At 41.2% G+C, this 27,910-nt stretch overlaps 1 protein-coding gene across 2 annotated transcripts in view; it reads left to right on the forward strand.

Annotated features, from left to right (window-relative positions):
- The first annotated feature begins 2,569 nt into the window (after nucleotides 1-2,569).
- The window catches only part of nlgn2a (neuroligin 2a), a 244,268-nt gene continuing 218,927 nt past the window's right edge, over nucleotides 2,570-27,910 (forward strand). For both annotated transcript variants that reach the window (XM_062065372.1, XM_062065373.1), the window contains exon 1: nucleotides 2,570-3,328. The gene's annotated coding sequence lies outside the window, so the exon portion shown is untranslated. The remainder of the gene's footprint in view (nucleotides 3,329-27,910) is intronic.

Here is a 27,910-nt window from a genome sequence, read left to right on the forward strand (position 1 = left end):
CTATCCGGCAAGGACAAGTCACAGGTGGAGAAAATCCTCAGTGCTGAACGCTGTATAATTTGCACCTGGCTCGCTGACAACAAGCTATCCATACACTTGGGTAAAACGGAATCCACCCTATTTGGGTCCCACATCAACCTTAAGAAAGTCAGTGACTTCACTATAAAAGTGGGTGACATTGTTATCACCAGGAAAGATGAGGTCACTTACCTAGGTTCCATTCTAGAGGCTAATTTTTTCTGTGATAAAATGGCAACCAAGGTAATCAAAAAGGTCAACCAACGAACGAGATTTCTCTATAGAATCTCCTCTCTGGTCAACAAAAGCACCATGAAGATTTTAGCGGGAACTCTCATTCAACCTTTATTCGATTACACATGCACCTCCTGGTACCCTAGCACCTCCAAAACCCTCAAATCTAGACTCCAAACATCCCAGAACAAGCTAGTCAGATTACTTCTAGACCTCCACCCCAGATCACACCTCACTCCTACCCACTTCTCCAAAGTGGGCTGGCTCAGGGTGGAGGTCAGAGTAAAACAACTTGCACTGGGCCTAGTCTATAAAATCCGCTACACTTCCCTGATACCGAAGTACATGTCAAACTACTTCCTTAACGTAAATGACCGCCATAACCACAACACCAGGGGGAGCTCCACTAACCACGTTAAACCCAGATTCCGATCTAACAAAGGTCTTAACTCAATCTTTTTCTATGCCACATCAATATGGAATGCACTCCCAACAGGTGTAAAAGAAAGGGCATCTCTATCCTCCTTCAAAACCGCACTAAAAAAACACCTCCAGGCAACTTCAACCCTAAACTAACACCCTCCCTTCCACATCCTACCTCCCCGGATTGTAAATAATCAAATGTAAATAATCAAATGTAGATACTTATTCTTATGCTTTCTGATCTCTCTCTCTGTGTCCACTACTTGCTGTACATATCCTACCAAGTCAGACCTACACTGTTCCAATGTCCATTTCTCTGATGATGCAATTGTTGATGACTGAAGTGTTGATATCAACCAAACCTAACCCCCCCTCTCCATATCCCACACCCCGGATTGTAAATATTGTAAATAATTCAATGATTTACTCTGATGATTATCTTGTGTGATGACTGTATTAAATTGATAGTATATATCTGTATCATGAATCAATTTAAGTGGACCCCGACTTAAACAAGTTGAAAAACGTATTTGGGTGTTACCATTTAGTGGTCAATTGTACGGAATACGTACTGCACTGTGCAATCTACTAATAAAAGTTTCAATCAATCAACCAATCCTGGTTCGATCCCCAGCAAGACATTGCACCCTTGCTCCTGGGTCGTGGTTAGGGCCTTGCCAGGCATCTCCCGCCATCAGTGTGTGAATGGGTGAATGTGGAAATAGTGTCAAAGCGCTTTGAGTACCTTGAAGGTAGAAACGCGCTATACAATTATAACCTATTTTGCACACCTGCGACTACATTTGTGAGAACAATAAAGGCTATCAGTTTGTTTCTTTCTTTCGCAGTTTAGTATACTTTTAGGACGACATCTTGACTGAGAGCATCTTTTTACTGGAAGGATGGCTGGAAAATAATGGGCATGCAGACCTGTTTGTTTGGTTTCCTTCAAATGTGATCTGGACCACAAACATATCTTTGGAGAGACAGTGTATATTGTTCCCTTTTCTGACCGTGAGGTGTTTATTTTGTTGAGAGTTCTCACTGTTAAGTATTTTGATGAACACCTTCACACTTATGTGATTAAAAAGACAAATTACTTTCAAGTGATTAATCTGAAAGATGCAACTAATGCTTTGCCACTTGATGTATATGAGCTGAGAGATTCTGAATTTCACTTACTGACAAGATACAGACTTATTTCCTACATGTTGTGACTTGTGTAAATGGTAAAAGTAAATGTAATGAATAGAAGGAATTATTGAATTAAATGCCAATTAAATTTCAATTATGTTGTTTTTTATATAGCATAGCATGCAGGGGCGCCGCTAGGGATTTTGGGCCCCATGAAAATAATCTTTACAGGGCCCCCTGTATTATAATTTCATCATCATTAGGGGCCTCTCTGGGCCCCCCTCCATCATGGGCCCCTAGAATCCGTCTCCTTTACCCCCCCTTTTCGGCACCCCTGATAGCATGCACACACACACACACACACACACACACACAAACAAACACGTGTTGCCAATATACACAAAATGTGTTGATTTTGAGTAAGTAACACAAACATTTGTTACTAAAACCTACACATTTACTGTGTTAATATAAGTAACACAGTTAATGTGTTAAAATGAACAAAAATTGAGTTGTCCCCCTCTGGACATGGAGATGTGTAAAAAACAACACAAATTGTGTTATTTCCAACACATTCGTTTTAAGAGTGTGTGTGCCTTGAGTGTCCTGTGACGTCACAGCGATGCAGCAATAAGAGGGATGCCTTAAGGGGGAAAAAAGAAAATCCCAAATGAATGCCATCCCTGCATGCGGATGAAGGATGTGCGCGTGCCCGCCAGCTCGGATGCTGAGGCTGGATCAGGCGCCTCCGTATTGAGGTCAGAGGCAAGCGTTGCCATGGCGACCGGCTCTCGGGAGGGGGACACTGCGGCGCGTGCACCCTACGACGGCGGGGGCGTGCCGGCGAGGACGAGCACGCGGGGGTGCGCACCGAGGCGGCCGCCGCAGCCACAGCAGCATCAGCAGCAGACGCCACAGTCCGCGCGCCGGACCGCATCGTAACGCTTTTCCCCGCCCATTTGGAGGGTTGACTTTTAGGCGTTTATTGAAGACGTTTTGGCGTTTAAAACGAAAAAAGAACGCTCCCAAAGCAGGCGACAACTCCTCCGCCGATGTCATTTCCGCGTCCGCTGCTCGGGAGCTTCTGTCGTGGCTCGGCTGGGCCTCCGAAGGAGTCCGAAGCGAAAGCCGACAACGAGACGATGAATGAATGAATGCATGAATGTGCTGCCGTCTTCCGGGAAACGACGGAGTCCCCGCGCGCACGGATGTCCTCCAACATCCTCAGTATTAGCACTGTTTGATTCTTCCTCGTCGCATTAGTGTTATTCTTTTTTGCTGCTCTGCTGTCATTGTCACCCAGTCCCACCTGCTGGTCCAACCCAAGGAAGGAAGGAAGGAAGGAAGGAAGGACCGCCTTGACTGTCAAAGCCTTTCATTTTACTTTTGTATTTTTTTTGTAGTTAGCAGCTGCTTGAATTGGCTTTTTGAGGAGGGCAGAGGACACAATCAGAGGGGACAAGGCAGAGAAAGGACATCACTGACTTGCCACCAGCCCGTGAGCTCTTCAATTGACCAGGTAAGTGTTTGACACATCTGTGGTTCTGTTTGGCACCACTCATGCACCATGCATGTGTCCACTATATCTGCCCACCCATGCTGTTGTGCTATATATAATCTTGATAAAAATGTGCATACTTTTCGCATCATTTCACTTTCAATCCAGCTGACCCATGTGTGCATACTTTAATCGTGCACATGCATATACTGTATGTCTTGTCCGTATTGACACTAACAGGCACTCCTGAGAGCACAGGGGTCAAACTTAAGGCCCGGGGTCCAGATCTGGCCCGCCACATCATTTGATGTGGCCCGCGAAAGCCTGTAAATAATACTTGTCACCCTTGAATTTATTTATTTATTCCGGCAGACAGACATATATAGCATTACTTCATCACTCTTTGTAATTTAACAGACATGCAACGGCACCCACCGAAAAGGGATACGGGAAAAAAGCAAGAATGCTTATCCATGTCTCGCCCCTAATTTACAATCAATGTATATGCTGTTTATATATGTTGGTTATATAGTCCAAGTTTCAACAGCAGATTTGATGGATACATGACAATTTCAGAACAAGTATAACATATGATGATGGATGATGACAAGTTTTTTTGTTGTTGTTTTTTTTGTTAGTTTCTTAGTCCACATGATGTCCAATTCATGTTTCTTCTTGTGTTATTTTGTGCAGATTCATGAACCAATTTTTCCATGTTGTCATCTATGTCCACGTGATGGCCCAGTTTAAGTCTGGTTATAATCCATTTCGAGTTTTGAGGTTCGAGTGTCCAGATAATCCCGCACAGACCGAAAGTGGCCCCTGTAGAATGCACTGTAAATTCCCATGAGAGGAAGTGAATCTTCTGCGGAACAATAAGAAATGACATTCATTATTCCTTGTCTTCCTCTTCATCCTCCATAGCTTTTGCTCCAACAGACTTTTTGAATTCCGCACGCGGTAAGGCCATTTCATCCTTGGACTTTACGATATCAGACCTAATTTTTCTGATTATGGTCAGGACTTCCCTGTTCCCAGCGAAGTCCGACCCCATCTTTCTCAGCCTGCGGTACACCAGGAAAAGACCACCACCCAGGCGAATCATGCCCACCACCTTCTTACGTAAATGTATTTCTTCTTTCCATTTTAATTCTTTCCATGTTTTGTAATTGCATATATTTTAAACTTTAATATTATCTAATAATGTAACAAATATTATATTATCAAACATTACCAACATATTGTTTGTTACAATGAAAAAAAAAGGAATATATATATATATACATATATATATATATATATATGTATATATATATATATATATATATATATATATATATATATATATATATATATATATATATATATATATATATATATATATATATATATATATATATATATATATATATATATATGTTTTTTAAATTTATTTTATTTTATTTTAATTATTATTATTTTTTATATAGCGCTCTTCTCTAGTGACTCAAAGTGCTTTACTACTTAGTGGTCTAGTGGTTAGAGCAGTGGTTCTTAACCTGGGTTCGATCGGTGAGTCGGCCACAGGGGTTTGGCGGAGGTCAAAACACACCCGACTCATCGTGTAAGTACAAACTTCTCCCTATCGGCGTATTACGGATACGGCAACAGCAGAAGTCAGACTGATTTGCAGGTGTGCAATTTGTTGTGAGTTTATGCACTGTGTTGGTTTTGTTCTTTGAACAAGGTGATGTTCATGCACGGTTCATTTTATGCACCAGTAAAAAAAACATGGTAACACTTTAGTATGGGGAACATAATCACCATTAATTAGTTGCTTATTAACATGCAAATTAGTAACATATTGGCTCTTAACTAGTCATTATTAAGTACTTATTAATGCCTTATTCGGCATGGCCTTATTATAACCCTAACCCTCTAACCCTGACCCTAACCCTAACCAAATAACTCTAAATGAAGTCTTTATTACTTAGAATATGTTCGCCTTGTGTCCAAATAACTCTACATTAAGTCTTTATTACTTAGAATATGTTCCCCTTGTGTCCAAATAACTCTAAATTAAGTCTTTGTTACTTAGAATATGTTCCCCATACTAAAGTGTTACCAAAAACATATAACTTTGTCTTGAATTAAAAAAAAAAAAACATTTTATTTTTCACTAAAGAAGGGTTCGGTGAATGCGCATATGAAACTGGTGGCGTTCGGTACCTCCAACAAGGTTAAGAACCACTGGGTTAGAGTGTCCGCCCTGAGATCGGTAGGTTGTGAGTTCAAACCCCGGCCGAGTCATATCAAAGACTATAAAAATGGGACCCATTGCCTCCCTGCTTGGCACTCAGCATTAAGAGTTGGAATTGGGGTTTAGATCACCAAAAATGATTCCCGGGCGCGGCCACCGCTGCTGCTCACAGCTCCCCTCACCTCCCAGGGGCTGAACAAGGGGATGGGTCAAATGCAGAGGACACATTTCACCACACCTAGTGTGTGTGTGACAATCATTGGTACTTTAACTTTAACTTAACTTTACATAGTGAAACCCAATATCTAAGTTACATTTAAACCAGTGTGGGTGCACTGGGAGCAGGTGGGTAAAATGTTTTGCCCAAGGACACAACAGCAGTGACTAGGATGGCGGAAGCGGGAATCGAAATTGGAACCCTCAAGTTGCTGGCACGGCCACTCTACCAACCGAGCTATGCCGGCCCAAAACACATACTTAAATAACTTTTTGACTTATAGAAAGAATGTATCTTTATTGTCATTGTACATTGTACAATGAAATGGCCAACAAAGTCATTTAGTGCTAATTCATGGATGACACATAAAAACATAACAACATTGGTAGTAAGATAAATATATACAAATAAATACATAAAAAACATAGAATACCAAGCACACAGCTCACATGCACAGTCATTCTTTTTTATGCCTTGATTGTGATTGTGATTATGATTTCAAAGCAAGTTATCCACCAAATAGTACACTGTAAAAATAACAATAGATTTTTTTGAATAAAAAAAAAAAGTGGTTGCTCAACCGCCAAAATTTTACCGTAGGAAAAAATTGGTACTGTTTTTTAAATTTATTTTAAGTGATACATCGTAAAAACAACAACCATCACTCATCAGAATTTTACTGTTAAAATACCTGTTTTTCTTTTTACAATAATACACTGCACAAACCGCCTTAAAATTTACAGTCAAATTCTGGCGAATAAGCTGCCAAGTATTCACTGTAAATTGTACAGAATTATCTTTACAATGCACATACAAATATACATAATGATAAATTGCATCGGCAATTGTGTAAAAATACCGTGGGGCAGATCCTTATACATTCACATCTACTGTTACAAATGGCCCTCTGATGGCAGCCTTAACTGCAATGTGTCCCTCAATGAAAACGAGTTTGACACCCTTGCCTTGTGGCGTCTGCTCATTTGTTGTGTTCGTTTTGTCCAATCAAAGTTGCATCGTTGTGTATCACGTCTTTCAGTGTGTGGGCATGAATGGAAAGGTTCTGATCCAGCTGTTGCGAAATGTAAGCTTTTTTCCAGTCTATAGTGAGGAGGGGTCAAAAAACCAAAACAAAAAAACAAACAGGAAACACTATAGCCATGTCAGAATGTAAGCCCCTCCTCCCTGCTCATACACATAGATGCTTCAAAGAATGGGCCACATTGATATGCTGTGCAGGGTGCTGTCGTGGCCCGCTGGGATCAACAGGGCCTGCTAGATGACAGGACAAGAAGACCTCTGTTCTTATCTGCAGCCTGGCTCGGCTCAGCTCGGCTCGCTTCCTAAATTTAAACGCAGCTTGTCTTTAGTGGTGAAGCGCTTTAAAGATAATAGAAGCTGCATGGCTTTAAATGTTTTCTACTGCGAGCTGGTAGGTGTCACACTAACAGACAGGTGCGACCTCGGTTCTTTGCTTGTGGAATGTTTGCAACGTCCTGGTGCATTAGCGAACCCCAACCTGGTTGCTTTTAGACCGTTTTTTATGCTCCCGACATCTTTAATTTGTCTTCTCGAACAACGTGAGGAGTTATTTGTACTAAGTTGCCACCTTATAAAAAGTTAAGTTAAAGTACCAATGATTGTCACACACTAGGTGTGGCGAAATTATTCTCTGCATTTGACCCATCACCCTTGATCACCCCCTGGGAGGTGAGGGGATCAGTGAGCAGCAGCGGTGGCCGCGCCCGGGAATCATTAAGGTACATTAGTAGTGTATTAAAGGAATCCAATTAAAAAATTCAGACTGGTACTGTTGCATATCCCTGTGCTCACCAATATGAGATGATTCTCTTGCAAACAGCAGCGTCATGTTAACACCCCATATGCAGCCCGCCACTTTAGTCCTTAGATTAAATCGACTCGGTTCCCCGCCTGTCAAGGCAATATGGATTTGTAAGTGTGCAGCCAGGGCGGGCCTCTTTATTGCCTTTATTCCTTGATTCTCTATGGGTAGCCTACTTGCTCGGCTCTCTATGTTTCATTTGCTTCCAGAGAGACTTGGCGCACATGAGTGGGCCTTGTTGCACTGCAGCATCTCTGTGCAAAGGGAAAAGCTCAGTGGAGATATGTGGTTTTGTGTTGTTTTCACAATCCTGTCCATGTTGCTGTGGTCTTATTGAGGACAACGTAGACCAGGGGCTTCCTTTTATGCATTGGCTGTGGTTATTTTTATTGCACTTAAAGGAGACTTGTGATGATTTTCGTCTTTTCTGACATATAAATCTTAGACTTAGAGACTTAGACTTCCTTTTATTGTCATTAAAATTTGAACTTTACAGTACAGATTAGAACGAAATTCCGTTGCAATAGCTTGTTGAAGTGCAGGATAAAAGAGCAATAAGGTGCAGATATAACTAAATAGATTACTGTACAGATAAATATATTGCACATTTGCATATGTATCCACGTTTATGGATGTATGTTAAATTGTCTTTATATTCCAGCGAGTTAATCCGTTTTGGGGGGTAATTATTCAAGAGTCTTATGTCCTGAGGGAAGAAGCTGTTACAGAACCTGGAGGTTCTGCTACGGAGGCTGCGGAACCTCTTTCTAGAGTCCAGCAGTGAAAACAGTCCTTGGTGGGTGTGGGAGGAGTCTCTGCAGATATTCTGAGCCCTGGTCAGGCAGCGGCTTTTTGCGATTTCTTGGATAGTAGGAAGAGGACTCCTTGGTCCTTGGTACAATGTATATTTATGTTCCCAGCACTCCTAACCTCCTCAGGTTGGCCTCTTTGTCTTCATGTTACACCCTTTTTTTCCCAGTCCTCCTATGCTGGTTAAGAAGGCAATAGAAGGATTGAACGCTTGCTGCTGTCGTTCACTTCCAAAGCGCAGGGCAAACCCCCACCATGCTCTCCTCTTGGGTCCGCCTCCTAGCAACTCGCGGGTCGACCGCCGGCCGTGATCAATGAACATTTACTCCTTTTCTTTTCTCGGCGATAAAAGCTGAAGGAAGACACACAGAGAACCTCATAGCAACCACCCAGAGTGCCCGTCGGCCTGCTCGTTCCACCTCAGACAGTCCTGCAAAGATTAAAAGAAGTGTGCATGTTTCCTGGAAAATTATTTGATTAATAGTTGCGGTGCAAGGCAACCAGGCGGGTTCTATACGTCTTGAATAGAAAGCATGATGCAGATGTAATGTAATCTATGGATGGGAGTAAATAATGAGTACCGACCGGTCATTTGGAGTGACAGTTGGAATTTGTGTCTCTGAGCAGCACGACACTTCCCCTCTGTCCCGCTGGTGCAGTCATCAGAAGTCGGCCCGCATGGAAGTGTCCATTTTGCAGTGATTTTAATGGGATGTCAGGCATTGAAATCCTTAACTTTTTGTTTGTGAACTGGAGCATCCTTTACTAATGGTGGTGCCACTGATGTGCATTCTGGAATAATTCTGCAACAGCATCTCAAGGCCAATGGATTTTTGATTAAGAGTTCTGTCAATGTGTAATGTGCATGTTATATCAACTAAAGCCCAGACTTAAACTTTCCACGTGCAAGATTGAATCTATTGTAACCTATTTTTATGGGCTTTCCTCTTTGTGATGTTAACTCCTGTTACACGCTGTTATACAGTATATGTCTTGCGCTCTTATTTTGAAGGCGCTAAGAGCGGAAGTGATGACACGTTGGAGTGGAGCGGAGGTTTTTGAAAGAAGGTAAATAAAGTGGTCCTCGTGTAAACTGGAGCCTCCGTGTTTATTATTTTGTAGTTTCATACAGTATATGCGACATTTATAAACCCTCGGTTACACTATTTAAAAAAGTTATTTAATAAGAAGCCAAAAAGTGCAAAAACAATAATGTTCGTGTTGGAGGAGTTGTGAATGACCGCAGGGCCACAACATTAGGTACACCTGCAGACTGCAGCACGGATTTCATATTTCATTCATTCACAACTCCTCCAACACGAACATTATTGTTTTTGCACTTTTTGGCTTCTTATTAAATAACTTTTTTAAATAGATTAAATCTTGCACGTGGAAAGTTTAAGTGTGGGCTTTAGTTGATATAACACTCTATGATGGGAGTGCATTAATCCAGCACAACAGCGGGGCATGGACTTCATTTATAAGTAAAGGTAAGACCATAATAACGTTTTTTTTTTATTAAATATGCTTTTTTGTGTGCTACAGTTTGTATATGTAAAGTTAAGTTAAAGTACCAATGATTGTCACACACACACACTAGGTGTGGTGAAATTTGTCCTCTGCATTTGACCCATCCCCTTGATCACCCCCTGGGAGGTGAGGGGAGCAGTGGGCAGCAGCGGCGCCGTGCCCGGGAATAATTTTTGATGATTTAACCCCCAATTCCAACCCTTGATGCTGAGTGCCAAGCAGGGAAGAATGCTGGTATGAGCTTTTAAACATAACCCGTTAACTGCTGCCAATCAAATGGTGAATAAGATACTCTTTAGGGTTCATATGTTTGTAAATCTGACTGTGATGAAGTCAGTGCCTCACCAGCCATGAACCTCACCGCACGTCACTGATACATACATACATACATACATACATATATATATATATACATATATATATGTATACAGTATAGATATATATATATATATCTGTATATATATATTAGATATATATAGCGCACTTTCCGCCCGCGCAATGATATCACGTTATTGATGACAAAATGCATTTTTAGACAATATGATTTGCCTGAGTGGCTAGGAGACACCGTGAGTAGCAAGCGGTACAAAAAGGATAAGAAAAGACAGAAAAAAATATTTTTGTATTTTTGTATTTTTTTATACTTGGGACATCCCGCGGGCCTGATTTTGGACGGGCCGTAGTTTGGGGACCCCTGAGTTAAAGGAACTGTATTATCTGCATTTTGGCTATTTGTGTTTCACGCTTAAAGTGGCTGTGTGGACCACATAAAATGATGTGGCGGGCAAATTAAATGATGTGGCGGGCAACATCAGATGATATGGCGGGCCAGATCAAATGATATGGCGAGCTACGTCAAATGATGTGGTGGGCAACATAAAAGGATGTGGTGAACCCCATTATATGATGTGATAGACCACGCCAAATGTCGTGTCAGGCCGCATATTAGTGAAGTGAAGTGAAGTGAATTACATTTATATAGCGCTTTTTCTCAAGTGACTCAAAGCGCTTTACATAGTGAAACCCAATATCTAAGTTACATTCAAACCAGTGTGGGTGGCACTGGGAGCAGGTGGGTAAAGTGTCTTGCCCAAGGACACAATGGCAGTGACTAGGATGGCGGAAGCGGGGATCGAACCTGCAACCCTCAAGTTGCTGGCACGGCCGCTCTACCAACCGAGCTATATCAGCCGTATTAAGTGGCTGACCAAATAAAATGATGGCACGGGCCACTTCAATCATGCGGTAGGCCAATGCAAGTGTTGTGGCAGACAGCATAAAATGATGTTGTGAAACACGTAAAATTAGGTGGCGGGCCAAATTAAATACAATTGCGCACCACTTTAAAAGATGTGGCAAAATGAAATCAGGCCAGAAATAAAAGAAAAATGTAGTTAAAAGGTGTAGAAGCAACATCTTCTAAGTGCACAACAAAGCACTACACTACCACGCCATTTGATCAAAAGCCTGAAGAAAATAATTTCTGGAAAAGGCACAAAAAATAAATAGCTTCGGGCAGGATCGAAATTTGGATTTCAGAAGTGGGGTGGGGGGGACATAGGGCCGCAACAACACCTCTCCAGCAGACACAGTTTGTGGCGATTCTCCGCGTTGATACTTCTGCGTCAAGTCTGTCTTGGCCGACCCACAATAATTTTTAAGATCTCTTTTTAGTGCTTCATCAATTATGACTTGGGCTTGCTCGTAGAAGTTCTCCTTGTCTTCAATCTCTGCGGCATTGGTTGGTGCGTAGCACTGGAAGATAGTCGCCTTCCTGCCCTTTGAGTGGAATCCTGCTGTAAAGATCCTTGACGATATTGCTTCCCAGGACAGCGGTGCTTGCGTTGCTTCAGGTGTCATCAGCAGTGCCACTCTGTGGGGGCGGGGCTGGCCTTCTTCCTGTCCCGAGTAGATTACGGTATCTTCACTCGCCAGCCTCGTCCTTTCAGATCCGTTCCATCTTGTCTTGCACAGGCCAAGGATCTTGTACTTGTCAACATTTCTACAGAACAGTTCTTCTCGTTTGGCTGAGGGTTCTGATTCCGGCTCCCTATTCTGTTTGTTGACTTAGTCTTGGACTTCGGCGCACTGACTTTCCGGAAGCTTTCACCAACTCACGTCATAGACTCTACTGGAGAGGACTCTTTTTCGAGCGTGTCGCTGATTGACGTTGTCGTTGCAGTAACTGTAACGTTTTGTTTTTTTAAGTGAGTGGTTTGTTAGCCCGCTGCTCAAACCCGAACCTGGAGGTCCAGAGTGAACCTCTTCGTCAGACCCCTAACCAAGCAGACCTGTTTGGTTAGTTGAACCTGTCAGGAGCACAAGACTCCCACCGACACAGCTCTTGGGGTCGTCGGGGTACTCAAGTTTTATTTATTTTCCTATGATACTGTATAATTTCCATTTTGTCTATTATTTGTGCACTTTATTTTTGAAGTTGTTCTTGATTTATTGTTATATCAATTGATTGACCACAGCTGTGACTATTTAAGTGCACCAAAGAGACGGAAAATAACAAAATTAACAATTAAGGAAACGATTTTGTGCTATCTAGCATCTTATTGTTTTTCTGATTTTAACGGGAACAGAAACCACGATAATCCACGTTGTGTATCTTGATTGAACTCTCTAACCACTAGACAACCACAGTGTGATGTATAACCCATGATCATTATGTTAATATATCCATGATAGGTGTTACTGGTAAGGCAAATCGTTGTTCAATTTCATATAGAACAGTTTGTAACGACGGGGTCGCATCGTGGTGCGTGGTTGTTCTCCCAGGGATGCAGACGGCTTCGGACACAGCGTGCAGGTAGGAAAATGATTTAGTAAGCATTAATCATAGCAGGAAAAAACAAAGACGTGCACATAGCACAAAAGGCAAAAACAAAAGGGCTAGCGTGGGAGCTAGCAAGCCAAAATAGCCTAGCATGAAAACTAGCAGCTAAAGAACAGGAAACAAACGTCGTCATCTGTTGTGTAAAACAAACTAGGAAGCCAGAACGAGTGAGGCCAGGGCAAAGACTAAATAGCCCTCTGATTAGTGCCCGGACAACAGGTAAGCGTCTCGAACACTAACCAGAGGCAGCTGAGCACAATCTGCCGTCATGGCAACAGAAACAAACAAACACAAGGTGCTGAAAACACATGTGACTTGAAAATATAAACAAACTATGATCCAAGCAGCGGATCATAACACAGTTTTTCTTAGCCATAGGGTGTACTCAATGTTGGGTCGCAGGCGCCTCATAGAGGCTCACCAAAAATATCTGTTCGTCAACTGTGATCCATATGGACCGCAGTGCTAGTCAGTTGCAATACACTTTTCCACCTCCTGCGGCAGTAATGACAATACCAAACAAACAGAAAGAGTCCGGCGCTATAGTCATAGAGAAGTTTCTTAAAGGGAAACTTCGGTTTTTTTCAACCTGGGCCCTGTTTTCATAATTTTTTCTGTATATGTGAGTGCTGGATAAAACATTTTTTGAGGTCGCGCCAGTATTGAGCAGGGCAGGCAGCCTCCAGCCCAGCTAACGCTCGTACACAGGGCAACTGGCTCTCGTCAAAATTCGGCCTATAAACATGCATTTTTTTCACACTGACAGGCTCAGATAGTTACAATGAGTGTCCGACAACATACTAGAAAGGAGAAATTAACGTATGTCTCTACCTTTAGCTGGAGATCGCTGTTTGTTGTGAGCTGTGTCCAAATCTCACCACGCTACAAATCTCGTTCCGAAATCTCGCGATAACTCGCGACAAAACACCGGTGGAAAAACAGTTACCTGACTGAGGTGAAGAGAGATGACTGAAGTGATTTTCTGTTGGATTACCGAAGACTGTTATTTTAGTTTTATAGAAAAGTTTGTTTGTTTGTCTGTCATGGCTGAATTTTTGCCTGATGTGGACGACGTGGATGAAATTGCATTTGATTTTGATGGCCGGCCGTATGTCGCGAGTTATCGCGAGATTTCGGAACGAGATTTGTAGCGTGGTGAGATTTGGACACAGCTCACAACAAACAGCGATCTCCAGCTAAAGGTAGAGACATACGTTAATTTCTCCTTTCTAGTATGTTGTCGGACACTCATTGTAACTATCTGAGCCTGTCAGTGTGAAAAAAATGCATGTTTATAGGCCGAATTTTGACGAGAGCCAGTTGCCCTGTGTACGAGCGTTAGCTGGGCTGGAGGCTGCCTGCCCTGCTCAATACTGGCGCGACCTCAAAAAATGTTTTATCCAGCACTCACATATACAGAAAAAATTATGAAAACAGGGCCCAGGTTGAAAAAAACCGAAGTTTCCCTTTAAGCGCAAAAATTATGACTAAAGTGGTGACGCTGTGATTTCATTTACACTTTTTTTTTTTTTACATTTTAGTTAAGAAGCATATTTATCATTATTTTTGTTTATTTTTTAGCACTGCATATTTTTATAAAACATTTTTCTTTGTCAATTATTTATGAATCCTTTCTCATGCTGTATATTTGGTTAGTACTTATTTTTCTAACCAGCCTGACCTAAGTCTAAGGTTTGTGCGCTAAATAAATAATAATCTTTGTGATTAACACATGGTTTCATATAATTTGACAAGTTGTAATCTGTAAGTAGTTTAGCTATAATTATTGAAAATGAATAAAATCAAGAGTAAGATTACTAATTCAGTGTTAAGATTAGAGTGGGACCTGGGCCCCTGTGTAGTTATGTTATGTTATTTTCATTTATTATGTGCACCCCAACCAACTGTTATCAGCGCAAAAGTGGAAAATATGGGGCTTGAGATTAAAAAGGTTAAAGGGGAACTGCACTTTTTTGGTAATTTTGCCTATTTTTCACAATCCTTATGAGAGACAAGAAGACATTAGGTTTTTTTTTCTAGTCTAACACATACAAAATCAGCTCATTCTTGGTGGCTAGCAATGCAGCTGATGGGAGCAATCAATTCTACCTCTAAATAACTTTAACAATGCATTAAAAAACCACCAACAATACTTAAATTACGATCTGTAACCTGCGTAGTAACACATCCGTGTGCTACGGCATTTGCCGTGAGCTAGCTACGGACAGAGATTGTAAAACACAACACAATGTGATAGAACACCAATCTGTGCTGACTGAAAAACATGAACAATCATATTACAGTATGGATGTAAAGCCAATTACATCCATGGATTTAAGACAAATATGAGTGGAAATACTTGAAAACTAAAAATCCGGTAAATCAGCAGAAAGACGTAAAAGAAAACAAATCTTGAGTAGGCTTCAAAACCTTAAAAGTAGATTATTTTGTTCAGTTTTAAGGACACTTAAGCAACACTTGTGCATGAAACAATGTATAATAACAAATCAACACATGTATTAAATGACGTGGTGGACCATGTAAAATGACATTGCGGGTCTTATCTGACCCCCGGGCCATGAGTTCGACACCTGTGCTCTAAGTGGTGTGTAGTAAATGGAGTGGGGTCTCACAATTAGCCTTCTTGTGACCTTGATGATTACTTCCAAGGCGGCAGTGTCCTCATTGTGTTAAACTTGTCTTGTGAATGTGAAGAGGTTTAGCTCGTAGTTCTGGCAGTCTTTTGTCTCACTTTTGCTCACCGAACATCTGCTGTGCGCCTCGCCCGCCGTAACGCACGTGGTCTCACCGCGGCCTACACGGCGCACATGCATATTAGCGCGAGCTGTCAGCCTGAGCTTAAAGCGCCAGCAACAGGAAGTGTAGCAGCATCAGGAGGAAAGGGTGGATATAGCGGCGCCAGGCTTTGTTGGCCAACACGTTGAAGTGTTAATACTGTTGTCTGCACTGCATAATGATGAGGGCTGTATGAAACGCATAAATAATGGGGTACTGGTCTTAGTCAGTCAGCCATAATGAGGCCCTTTGGCACCACTGGCACTATCCAATTGATGGTTGTCTGGTAAAGCTACAATGTATGATATGAAAGCTCCAAAGTCTTGTTTTCATGAAAATGTAGCCAGAAACACACATGAATAAAATGATGGGGGATGCTGCACCAAAAACGCAGACATGTGACATCATTTTGGGACTTAATATATGCTCCAGATGAGAGCATGTTACCATGGTGACCCCAGGTTGCTCCTACTTTATGTACAAAACTTCTCACACACCTCTTCACGCCACACGGACCAGAGTGTAAATGATGCAAAACTGACAAATATGTAAGAGAAGGGCTGTCTAAAACATCACTCTTTAAAATTCAGAAGCTTTTTGTGAAATCTAAGATGGTAAAAATGGCAGGGTTACGTAGAAACCAGGCAGAGTTGGAATATTTGACTTATGTAATACTTTAATTATTAATCATTAAATTGATCAATTTGATTAGAAACAACATCAGATTTATATTCTGTTGCTTCGATTAATCATTTAATGATTGTAACTAATAAAAATACTGTATATATAATCCAGGTCGCATGGAGTGCCAGGAACTTTAAATACGTGGACAGAGGGCCTGATCTACTAAAGGTTTGCGTGTATTAAAGCGTGCAAACTTGATAGCACACGCAGAGCTGATCTACTAAACTTGTCCACAGAGTATTGCGTCTCTTTATTGAGCAGAATAAAGAGCTTGATCCATTTACAATGTCTGTCTTCATGAATATGCAGAATATATGCTGATCATCAGAACGCCCGCAATACTGGGAGGAGAAAATGCAAATATAATCATTTAGCACACACAGTGTGATTTATCATGACTAAAACTCAACTGCAAACACTATTTTCCATCTATATTTGGCATGTCTGAAAATAACGTGCAAACTGTCAGTTATACACACGGCTGTTGCGCTGCAGTTCTGTCCTACGTATGCTTTATAAACATATATGGACAATCAAATAAAATAAAAAAATAGACATATTGTCTAATCAGCAATATAATTTTATAATTTTATGACTGCTGGATGACCCAAAGGGTAATTACAATATATTCAAATGGTGCGTAATGGTGTCTGCTGGAGTTTTTTTTAATATTGTTTTTTTTTTATATCGAAAATATATTTTTAACATGTGAAAAAAAACCTTCTTGGAATATGCATTTTCTTGCGTCTAAACTCTGGAGTGCAAATACAATTTTAAAAAAAGGTTAGATTGTTCATGCATAGCCAGACTGCTTCTAAAATACCCAGAAAGAGTGTCTGCTGCTTGTTTGAAAAGATAACAAAACGCGATGATCGAGTGTCTTCTTGGTGAAAGTGCATGGTACACACAAAAACTTTATTTAAATAAGGTGGTCAGCACCACTTTTCAATTGTACATGCAGTCTTAGGAGATCACATGCAAACACTCCCACTGATAAGTACACACAATTTATAGTTTGCCCACGCATGATATTTAGATCTTAGTAGATCAGGCTCATATTTTTTGCACGGCCACTGCAATATTAGTGCAATGTGAGCGGCGGTGTGTGGAGACAGACAGTGGAAATATTTTTTTATTTTATTAATGCACACATGTTTAAGATGCAACTTCAATGTTGATGATGTGCATTTATTTGGAAAAAAAGAATCAAGGTTATAGCAATTAAAAAGAAAGAAAAAATGTTTTCAACTATTTTCTGTGAAATACACAGAGGTTATAAAGCATTTTTTAAACGATTACTGAATTCATCGAACAAGCTAATCGATTGCTCGACTACTAAAATAATCAATAGATGCAGCTCTAAAGTTATGTGACATATTGTGAGCAATCGGAAAGGCGCCCCAATCAAGTCCTTACCTTTGGTTTCATGACAAAAAAACAATGTAAATGCTTTGTGAACCACACCAAAGCGTGCATCAAGAATATTTTCTACATTTTTGGCTCTGACCAGAGCATTAAACCAAAAGTGTGCATGGAGCCCGAATCAGTCAAGAGTTGGACTGGCTATAATTTTCCATCTGACCATCTGTGCTTCCAACTTTACTGTCCCTATACCTGCATGTCGATATTCACAATGACTATGGGGATGCGTCACCTTCTAAAGCAGACCTGGGCATTCTGCGGCCCGCGGGCCACATCCGGCCCTTTGTGCGTCCCTGTCCGGCCCGTGTGAGGCCAATCATAAATTACAAAATACATTTTTAAAAGTATCTATGTCGAGTGCGCAATACAACGGTGCTGCTTTTGTTTTGAAAAGCGTTATTTTTATTACTTCCGTGTGGACGTATGCGCGTGTGTGATTGTGAGTGAATGTGAACAGCTGCAATCACAAATAACAAAATAAAGTTAAAAAAAACATCTATGTCGTGCGCGCAATACAACTGTGCTGCTTTTATTTTGAAAAGTGTAATTTATGGGCGTATGTCCGTGTGTAACCTGTGAGTGAAGGTGCACAGCGACAAGCGATGCATGGTTTACACCCGAGACGCTAAAAAGAGAAAAGTTGATGACGAATGCCGTGTTTTCAACAAGACATGGACTGGTAACCAACGTTCCCTCTAAGGTGCGCGCCTGCGCAATTGCGCACTGCTCAAGCGTCCTCTGCGCACAGCAAATATATGCCGCGCACCAAATCAAATCCCATCTGAATTCTAAACAAAATAAACACATTTATTCTGTGTAATTTTGCAATACAACTCTGAGTGACAGTGACAAGAAGCGGCCCTAACGGTGTTCGTCAACACCGTTCAATTGAACACCGTTCAATTATTGTAACGTCTATCGAGATGCTTCGAGGCCAGGAATTATATCGATCACTTTATTGAGCAAAACTGTTTATATTCGGCCATAACCACACCAAAAACATTAGTAAAACACTTCTATCTCGAAAAACTAGTCATTTTCTGCCGTACAAACCAGGCCAAAACCAACTTGTCATCTGTCACCAACACGCATAGCACTAAACCACTGGTGCGTTTATGGCCACACAAAAAGTCGGACAACTCAAACACCACACAAAGTTACACTATGACTTCTCAGTCATACGTGTGCTTATTTTACTGTCATTTATTATTAATGTTAATTTATTTATATTAATCATGGAATGCTGTTACTAGAGAAAGTTACAGGAATGCACACTTCATCCTATGCTTACATTTCATTGTGCAACATGAGGATGTTTAAGGGGAACTAAATGTGATCTTTGAAAGGGGTACAAATGATTTCCAAAGCAGTGCTTTTGGTATAAAGTTAAGTTAGGTTAAATGAAAGTATTATTATTATTATTATTATTATTATTATTATTATTATTATTATTATTATTTATCTTACGGTATACATCAAAAATAATATTGAGCAAAATTTAATTGAAATATTGTCGATGTGGCCCTCCAGCAGTGCTCGGGTTGCTAATGCGGCCTCCGGTAAAAATTAATTGCCCACCCCTGTTCTAAAGGAAGTCTCATGATGCATTAAGACTTTCCCTTGAACAATTACAGCGTTTCAAGCTCAGGTTGATGCAGTGTTAGTCCGCCGGCCTTTCTCTGCTGTCACAATGTCAGACATTAATGAAAACAAGAGGCCCCATTCTCATGTGGACAATTAACCAGTCTCCCTACGGGCATGCAATTTGCACGCGCTCGAACTTCGAGGCTTTTGGGAGGAGAGTCGGCGGTCAGATTGACAGTGACAAACGAGCGCGACAATGTCAGCGTTGGACTTTCACGCTCAGCCGATGCCAAGCAGGGCCAGGATGGTTGCTGTCACTGTCAAAATCGGCGAAGACAACGCCGGACATGATGACGATGAGCGGTACGCATATGTGACACACACAGAAGAGCAGATGCCTCGGAACTTTTGGCACATCGTTCTCTATGGATATTCTCTAAAGGCACCTTTTGAGTTTTTGTGTGTCCTCCATCCCTCAGAGAAAACAATGTGTGTTGTTTGAACTATTAATCTGCGGCTCTTCAAGGCTGAAGCATGTGACAAATGGAGTCCAATGCAAGGCCCCACTTGGCCTGAATCTGTTTTGCACACGACACAGGTAGCAGTCGGCACGTAAATGTCAGCGGCTCGCGCTGAACTTTACTGCATGCACCTATCTACTTGGCCTGCAGCTTTAGCATCTCGATGCAAAAAAACCAAAAAAACATCCATGTGTGCAATGCCCTTCATGAGTCACATCCTCACCATCTTGAAATTACCTGAGGTGGAAGAAAGAATGTTTTTTGGGGAGGTGACTTGTGCTTAAAGATGCATGAGTGTATGGTATAGGCACGGGTTTAAGCATTAGAGGAAGAAAGATGGCGGTGTTGTCAGCCTAATTAGCTAAGCTAAGGAAGTGTAACCTTGATCACACGCTAGTGGCAAACGAGATTGCTTTGCTGGGATGTCTGTTAGTGCGTAGCGCTTTTAAACAGCGGGTGGGATTGGATGGGGAATGGGGGGTTGGTTGCTTGCTTGTTGTTGAGCGGTGCTGCAAGGGTGAAGACATGGGAAGAAAGCAAAGCAGAGCTCCCCTGGTGCCGACATAAAACGTTCATTTGGCCTTAAACTTGAGGGACTTGGAAGTAAGGAGTGGAAAAGAAGGAGGCTAGTTAGAAGGCTGCAAGTCAGCAGGATTTGTGTGTGCGTGTGTGTGTTCGTGCACGTGTGTGTTTGGAATAGCCACCAGTTCCAACTGTACAACCAATGGAAACAAACCTGTGCTTATGAGTAGGGATGGGTATCGTTTACATTTGAACCAATACTACCATATCAATACTTTATAAATGGTGCTGGTGCTTAAACAATGGCCAAACCGGTACTTAGATGTATACTGTATATATATATATTTTTTAAATTAATAACACTAACAAAAAAAACCAATGCCTGAATTAAATAGGTAATGCATTCAAAAATAAGAAACGCAATCTACAACAAATTGTCATAATTATTGCAGGGATACAGAAGATACACTCTCCTAAACACATAGGTACCAGTGGTTACTTGGGGTATACCTATTTCTTTAAACATTTCTTTATTGAGTTTTAGGGCATTTACAATTTCTAAAAGTATAGTCACATTTAAAATGTTCCTTTCCCGCTCTCACACACACACACACATTCACAACAAAATAAAATACATCAGTCAAATACTGTATGTACAGGTTAATTTATTAACATAAAGCCACAGACAACTGTATTTAATGCCTCCTGATTTCCCCCCAAACATATGTCAATAAATACAGTAATAAAAAGCTTATGAGATTTTTAAATGGTATTTTAGTCTGGGTTGAATTGGAGATCAGTCTCTTTTACATATTTAAGGAAAGCACCGCATATACATTTTGTAGAACATCCATTCAATGTCAGCCTAATCTTCTCCAATTTGGGGAAATAAAGAATATATTTAATCCAGCGGGTATGCCGGGGAGGTGCTGTTGTTTTTCAATTTCACACAATGAGTCTTCTAGCCAACAAAGTAGTGAATGCTGCAAGATCTTTTTTTGGATTTGTTGAAGGAAGATGACCGAAGGGCTACTCCAATAGTCTGGCTTTGGTTCAATCGTTTCAGCAATTACTACAAACAAAGTATTAAACATGTCTGCCCAATAACTGCAGGGGGGTGTACCTTTTTGAGAAAGAAAACTCTTAGTGCCAGAATGATGTAAACATGTGCTCGAAGTAGGGCTGGGCGATAAATCGACATACTCGATGTCTCTGTGCGATATTGAAAATGACTATATCGTGATATTCTAGTATACGTTCTCAGGCAGTTGCTTTTAGCTGCGGGGCATTAAACTGCATGCGTTTCTCACTCTTTCCTGTCTCTCCTTTTCACAGATACTTAAAACAAGCGTACCTTGTTACATACGTCACATACTGTCACATGAACAACGTCACACGCTCTCGCGGAGCAGACAGGTAGCGACATGGTAACGTTAGCTGTGATGCTAGCAGCTAACGGAGTGGTTTGAGTGGTAATACGAGAGAAAGAAGGTGCGAATCTGGTAACAAATGGAGGAATAATTAATTCCCAAGAAAAATAGCAAGGGGTCCATCGTCTGGCGGTGGTTTGGCTTCAAGCAGGAATATGTCTTTACATGTCAACATCTCCGTTCGGTGCCACACCAACTAAATGCCGAAGCAACTATTTCCACATCAACACCGTACTACTATTTGATATGCAGCTCATTTTTATGTGACACGTATTGAAATATCTTGTGTGACATCATGTTTTAAACTATTGTAGTGGCGTTCTGTACAAAAAGTGCAATTTAATTTAGTGTTGTTTTGATAAGTCATCTTAGTGACATCATGCACAAAAGTGCACTAATAACTTGTTTTAAAATGTCTCTGACAATCTTGCACTTTCTGTTTTGGAAATGACATGAATGTTTGTGTCACTGCTTAATAACTGTCTAATAAATACAGTTTTGGATAGTTGACTTAGTTGTGATTTCCCTCTCTGCATGAAATTTTAAAATGAGCATATATTAATGCAGTATGAACAAGAATGTTTTAATGTAGACACATAAAATCATCATACTGCTGTGATTATATGCATCAAGTGTTCATTCAAGGCTAAGGCAAAATATCGAGATATATATCGTGTATTGCGATATGGCCTAAAAATATCGAGATATTAGAAAAAGGCCATATCGCCCAGCCCTAACTCGAAGCCATAATCAAAGAGAATCCAAGCTCAATGCACACCAATAAAACACATTTTAAAGGATAACATTGACAAAAAGACAAGATCATGTAAACAATTCTGACTAAAAGTTAATAGAATAGAGATGATTACAATAATCAAAATGTATTATAATTATCATTATTATTATTAATACTAGCGCTAAATGGCTTAACTGTAATTATACCTTTAGTATGCCCTACTTAAAATACTTTACAGGTTGTAAGGATAGTAATATGTATTGTCTCTGAGATAAACACAGTTTTATGCAGCAGATAACTTGGGTTGAAATGGTACACGTTCCTTCTAGATATACTTTTGTACTCCTTATGGTAATATAAAGGTTTACTTCTGGCTTCTTCAAGACCAATATTGTACTTGTACATTGCTTTGAGAATATGGAGACTGTGCGAAAACAACTTATGTGAGCTGTAATGTTTGAAATCCCGGTTGTTCTTGAATGCAACCTCGCTGGTAATGGTCATTGGTGCATAATGAGGAAGTGCTGTAATAAGGGCGTGTTCAGGTTGTCAACATTTTTTAAAACTGTCTAACTGTGTGATTCTGCCGGGATGCTACGTTACGTTACTTGCACAATATCACCTTCAAGCGCTTGCTGCAGGTGAGTCTGCATTCACTTAGCTTAGTCCATCCCTACTTATGAGTGCCTGACACTTTGTCTTCTTATTAACAATTTTGTTGATGAGTAAATATCCAAATTGATTTTTTCCAAAGGTCACTCCAAGACCGCCCAGTGGATTGCATCCTCGACATCTTATTTTCAACAATGCTTATCCGGGAGGAGGCGGTGTTGTATTGATCGCACAGCGAAAAATCATCACTAACATGAAAAAATCCCCATTAGAGATTGACTGGGTGGAGTTTTTTTATGTGTTCTCCACATCTAAAGAGTCACCCCACCTATCCCACATTCATCCATTTCCCTTCCTCTTTTGCCACTAGCCCCCCTCCCTGCCTCTTCTCCCTTCTCCACTTAATTAACCCATTGATCAGGACGCACATAAATTAGTCTTCCAGAGAGACCCTTAAAGGAGACTCTCCCTTCTCTTCACGCCTCTCACTCAGTGCAATTTGTCGTGCCAACAAGGTCTCTTGGCCGAGCTCGGCCTCAGTTGTCCAGGGATTTGTAGCAGAACATATTTCACAAAAGGCCTGTCAGTTTTTTCTCTTGTATTTAAAAAAAAATCCACTGCAGTTCTTCGATAGCCGCGCATCGCGGATACAGGATCCGAAGCTAGTAGACGGCACGGAAGTTTAGTGGAGGTCAAAGCTGCTCTTGTACAAGCCCTTCAATTCATTAGACTCACATAGCGCAACCTTTTCATGGCGCCTCCTCTCCAAAGCCTCTTCCCTCCTCCTTCCTTCCTCTTCCTCTCTTTTGGCCACTGTCTGACCCGAGTGGGACGCCGGGTCCCTGCTCAGAGATTTGCCCAATTAGGAGGATCTCAGAGGTCATTGTTGCCAAGGACCTCGGCAACACCCCCTCTCCTCCGCATCCCGCAGCCTCTTTATTCCAGCTCCCTCCTGCCTTTTTGCTGTTTGTATAAAAATCCAATGGAGTGGAATTAGATGTTTACTCAGCCCACAGCTAAATACTCTATGTGTGTGGAATATGTGCGAGCATGGCTCTAACTGCAGAGTGGTTATGAAGGCCACATAGGTTAAGGGAAATGTTAACCAAGGATATACTAATATGTTGTTTTGAGGGCCACATTTCCAGAAAGGGTTCAGACTTGTCCCTTCACTATTAGTCCCAGAGATCCAGTGTCCTCTACAGTAGACATTTGATGTTGTTCTATTTATTTTGTTAGAGTTACAGGAGTGCGCTGCTGTTTATAAGAACTTTTTGCAAAAATGTTAATCTTTCATAGGTTTTCTTAAACTGAACTTGTGGGCCACCAGTTGAATAGCCCAAATTATGAAAAAGAGAGGACCTAAAATAGAACCTTGAGGAACACCACAAGTTTAGCTAGAATAAATGATTATTGACTGCATCTGAAGGAAACAAGCTATCCAGCAATTAGACGTTAGTTAAATAAATCACAAAACTATTTAACTGCCAAAAAGGAGAGGATTTAAAGGGGTGCCTTGAGGAACGCCTTAGTTATGTAAATAACAAGTTCGGAGCCCAGTGTTCTATTTTTGCTAACAAGGTTAAAATGACAATGCAAGGATCTGCCAATGCGTTTACTGTGGTCCAAGTTCCTCATTACAACAGGAGCATATACAGTAGCACAGGCTTTCATATGGCCCCATTCGTTGCGATGTACCTGACACATGAAACATGGCAAACTAGGGGGGCAGTAGAGTGTTGAATATCTTAAAATTTATTTTGTGGCAATTCCAACTTTGACCACAGTTTCAGTTGCTGTGTAAAGTGGCACTTTCCATCATTTTCAGCAGACTGCATTGTAAAATGATTAATCCCCCACCTTCCTCTCACGCGAGACCCACCCAGGAATGGGGCCATATGAATCCCTTCCCTACTGTAGTGTTTCTAGGAATTTGCTGCAAAAGTGTTTGTCTCCCAAGTTTTGAACTGAACTCGGGGGCCGGTATGATGTCATTCCCGGGCCGCGATTAGAATAGCTCTGACATAAACCGATTGGATTGAATTCTATTTCCTTTCCTCTGGTGGTGCGTTTTCAAAAAATGGCATTGTTTGGCAATAATTAAGTCAAAGGGTCCTTTTTATCAGTGCATTTGAAAAGCAGAGGCAGTGTCCTCTGCAGTGGACATCTGTGTTTTGCAGATAAGGGATATTAGTTTTTCCAAAATGGTAAAATGACAAAAGAAATCGACCAATAACATATTTTTAATGCAGAGGGACATTGGTTTTTAGGAGAATATGAAACAATTGGATACATGCTAGCTCTATCTGTGTTTTAACATGTCATGTCAAGCACTAACCTAACATTGGTCCGCCAGTATTGTAGTAGAGTAGGGTTACTATGGTTACCATTGAGTTTCCGTTGTCCTGCAGTTACAAGGAATGCTGCTCCTTTCATGAACATTTTGACAAATTTGTTACGGACTCACATGGTTGAGTTTGTCGTGACTTCAAGAGGCAGAGAAGGCAGGCGTAGTGCAGGTAAGAGAGTTTTGTTAAACGGGGAAAAATAACAAAAGGTTGCAAACAGCAAGCCAGTGGGAAGTACCGTATTTTCTGGACAGTAAGCCGCTACTTTTTTCCAATGAATTAATGGATTTTTACGCCAACAAAAAAAAACCTGAATGGGTATGTTATTGTTTGTGCTATGGTGCCATCTTATGGACTGGTTTGCTCACTGCAGGTGTTGCGGGTTGACAATGGATTTTCTTTTTTAATGCCTTGAACCAGAAGTAAAACCTTCTGTAGCATTTCTACTTGAAAGGATTCTTCAATCATCACTCCGAACAACATTTGTAAGTTTTACAATATAATTATTGCAATTCATACTTACTCAGCTGGCCCATGTGGGATGTGTAAAGTAGTGTTTTTATTCATATTTTACGTGCTATCGTAATGTAATCAAGTTAGAGTATAGTCAGCATTAGCGAAAATGCTAACACGTTTATAAGTTTCCTCGTTAGTATTATTAACTGACAATGGAATTATTTTTGTATTGTTTCAGTTTTCGCAAACGTCACTGTGGAGTTATTGAGTCTATTTAGCTGATTGGAGCGCTAGCTTCCGCATCTAGTGGGTCCATGATGATGACTTCTGTTTTGTATGTTTATCTGTTTTACTGCTGTGTTTACAGCCACTGTTCGAAAACAATTAAGGTATGTAAATAAACATTTACAAAATCTTTCGTACCCGTATATATCTGTGGCTTGTAGTCTGGTACAGCTAATATATGTAAAAAATATGTTTTTCTTATAAAATTTGGTGGGTGCAACTGTGTGCTCTATAGCAGTGGGAGCAGGGTAATGCAGCACAAAGAATACAATAATCCAACGCTGGCAAGTAACCCAGGAAAGTTAGCAGAAAGGGAAGGTGCAGTAAAACAAGGAATCCAAGAGGAAGTACTATACTAAAACAAGAGCACCAGGACAGAAAATATTACCAACATGTGGGATCATAACAATATTGTTGCTTTAACACCTCACCTATGAGTGCACTGTACACCTGCCCAAATTAAAATGCTATAAGTCACTTTTCAGTCCTTTTTCAATCCATGCCCTACGCAGCTCAGCGGTATTCTTTCTGATCGGGTAAAAAAAACACACTCACAGCTGCATGCAACCTCTGTGGTCTTAAATTTAAAAGAGAGTGAAGATTCAAAGAATGCCTGCAGGGCTAAGGAGAGCAGAACATGCCCAGGAGGCGCTGAATGGCTTCAAGTTGCGCATCCTTGTTGCTAAAGCTCGAGGGGAATCCGCGTTGTCTTATTTCCGAGTGCGCTACGCCGTAAAAATATGTGTGTTTACTTTTACCCTGAGCATATTGTGTCACCTGCTGCTCGTGTGTGGAGGAGAGTGTAAGTCGTCCTCTTCGTCGTTTGAGCACATTAGGTAGCCTAAGTGGCTCTCGTGGCTCGTTCTGTCACGCACACGCAGGTTTACTAGCCTGGGGCGCATTCCGCTGTCGCTGTCACTGCAGCATGAGGGTAAATATGTTTTGGGGAATAATCGGATGTGCCAAGGGTGTCTTCCCTCTCCGCAACAGTTGTAATGCTGTTACTTTTAGTCTTGTCAAAGCCTTAATTCAAGGTCAGTCACGACAGAAGAGGCTTTGCAGGCTGGGTGTTGGAGAACAAGTTGAACATGACGCTTAAAGGCGTGAGGAGGGAATGCTTCTCGAGGGGTCTACAGAAGAAGTGAGAGTATCAAACAGTGGTCATTTTATGTTTAGATACTCCGGCTTCCTCCCACCTCCAAAGACATGAACCTGGGGATAGGTTGATTGGCAACACTAAATTGGCCCTAGTGTGTGAACGTGAGTGTGAATGTTGTCCGTCTATCTGTGTTGGCCCTGCGATGAGGTGGCGACTTGTCCAGGGTGTACCCCGCCTTCCGCCCGTATGCAGCTGAGATAGGCTCCAGCACCCCCCGCGACCCCGAAAGGGACAAGCGGTAGAAAATAGATGGATGGATGCAATGAACTCACTTTTTCACAATACTTGCCTTTTATCAGATTGGTTTGTCCTTCAAAAAACAAGCTGCAGACATTTCTATAACTCAAAAAGTCGCAAAAGCGTAAGTCGTCTGAATAGCTGATTTTTTTTTCTGGACATGCACAGTAACACATTGCCTGGCACTTGCTGGTTGGCAGAATAGAAGTGGCACAATCACTGGCTTGTCATCCAGGTAAGCTGGAGCCCAAGAACCATTCACCACTACACCCATAGACAGTTTAGACTCTACAACTGACATAACAATAGGACGGGACACATTTGGTCAAA

The sequence above is a fragment of the Entelurus aequoreus genome, linkage group LG12 (genome assembly GCF_033978785.1).
Source record: "Entelurus aequoreus isolate RoL-2023_Sb linkage group LG12, RoL_Eaeq_v1.1, whole genome shotgun sequence".
Classification (NCBI taxonomy): Eukaryota; Metazoa; Chordata; class Actinopteri; order Syngnathiformes; family Syngnathidae; genus Entelurus; species Entelurus aequoreus.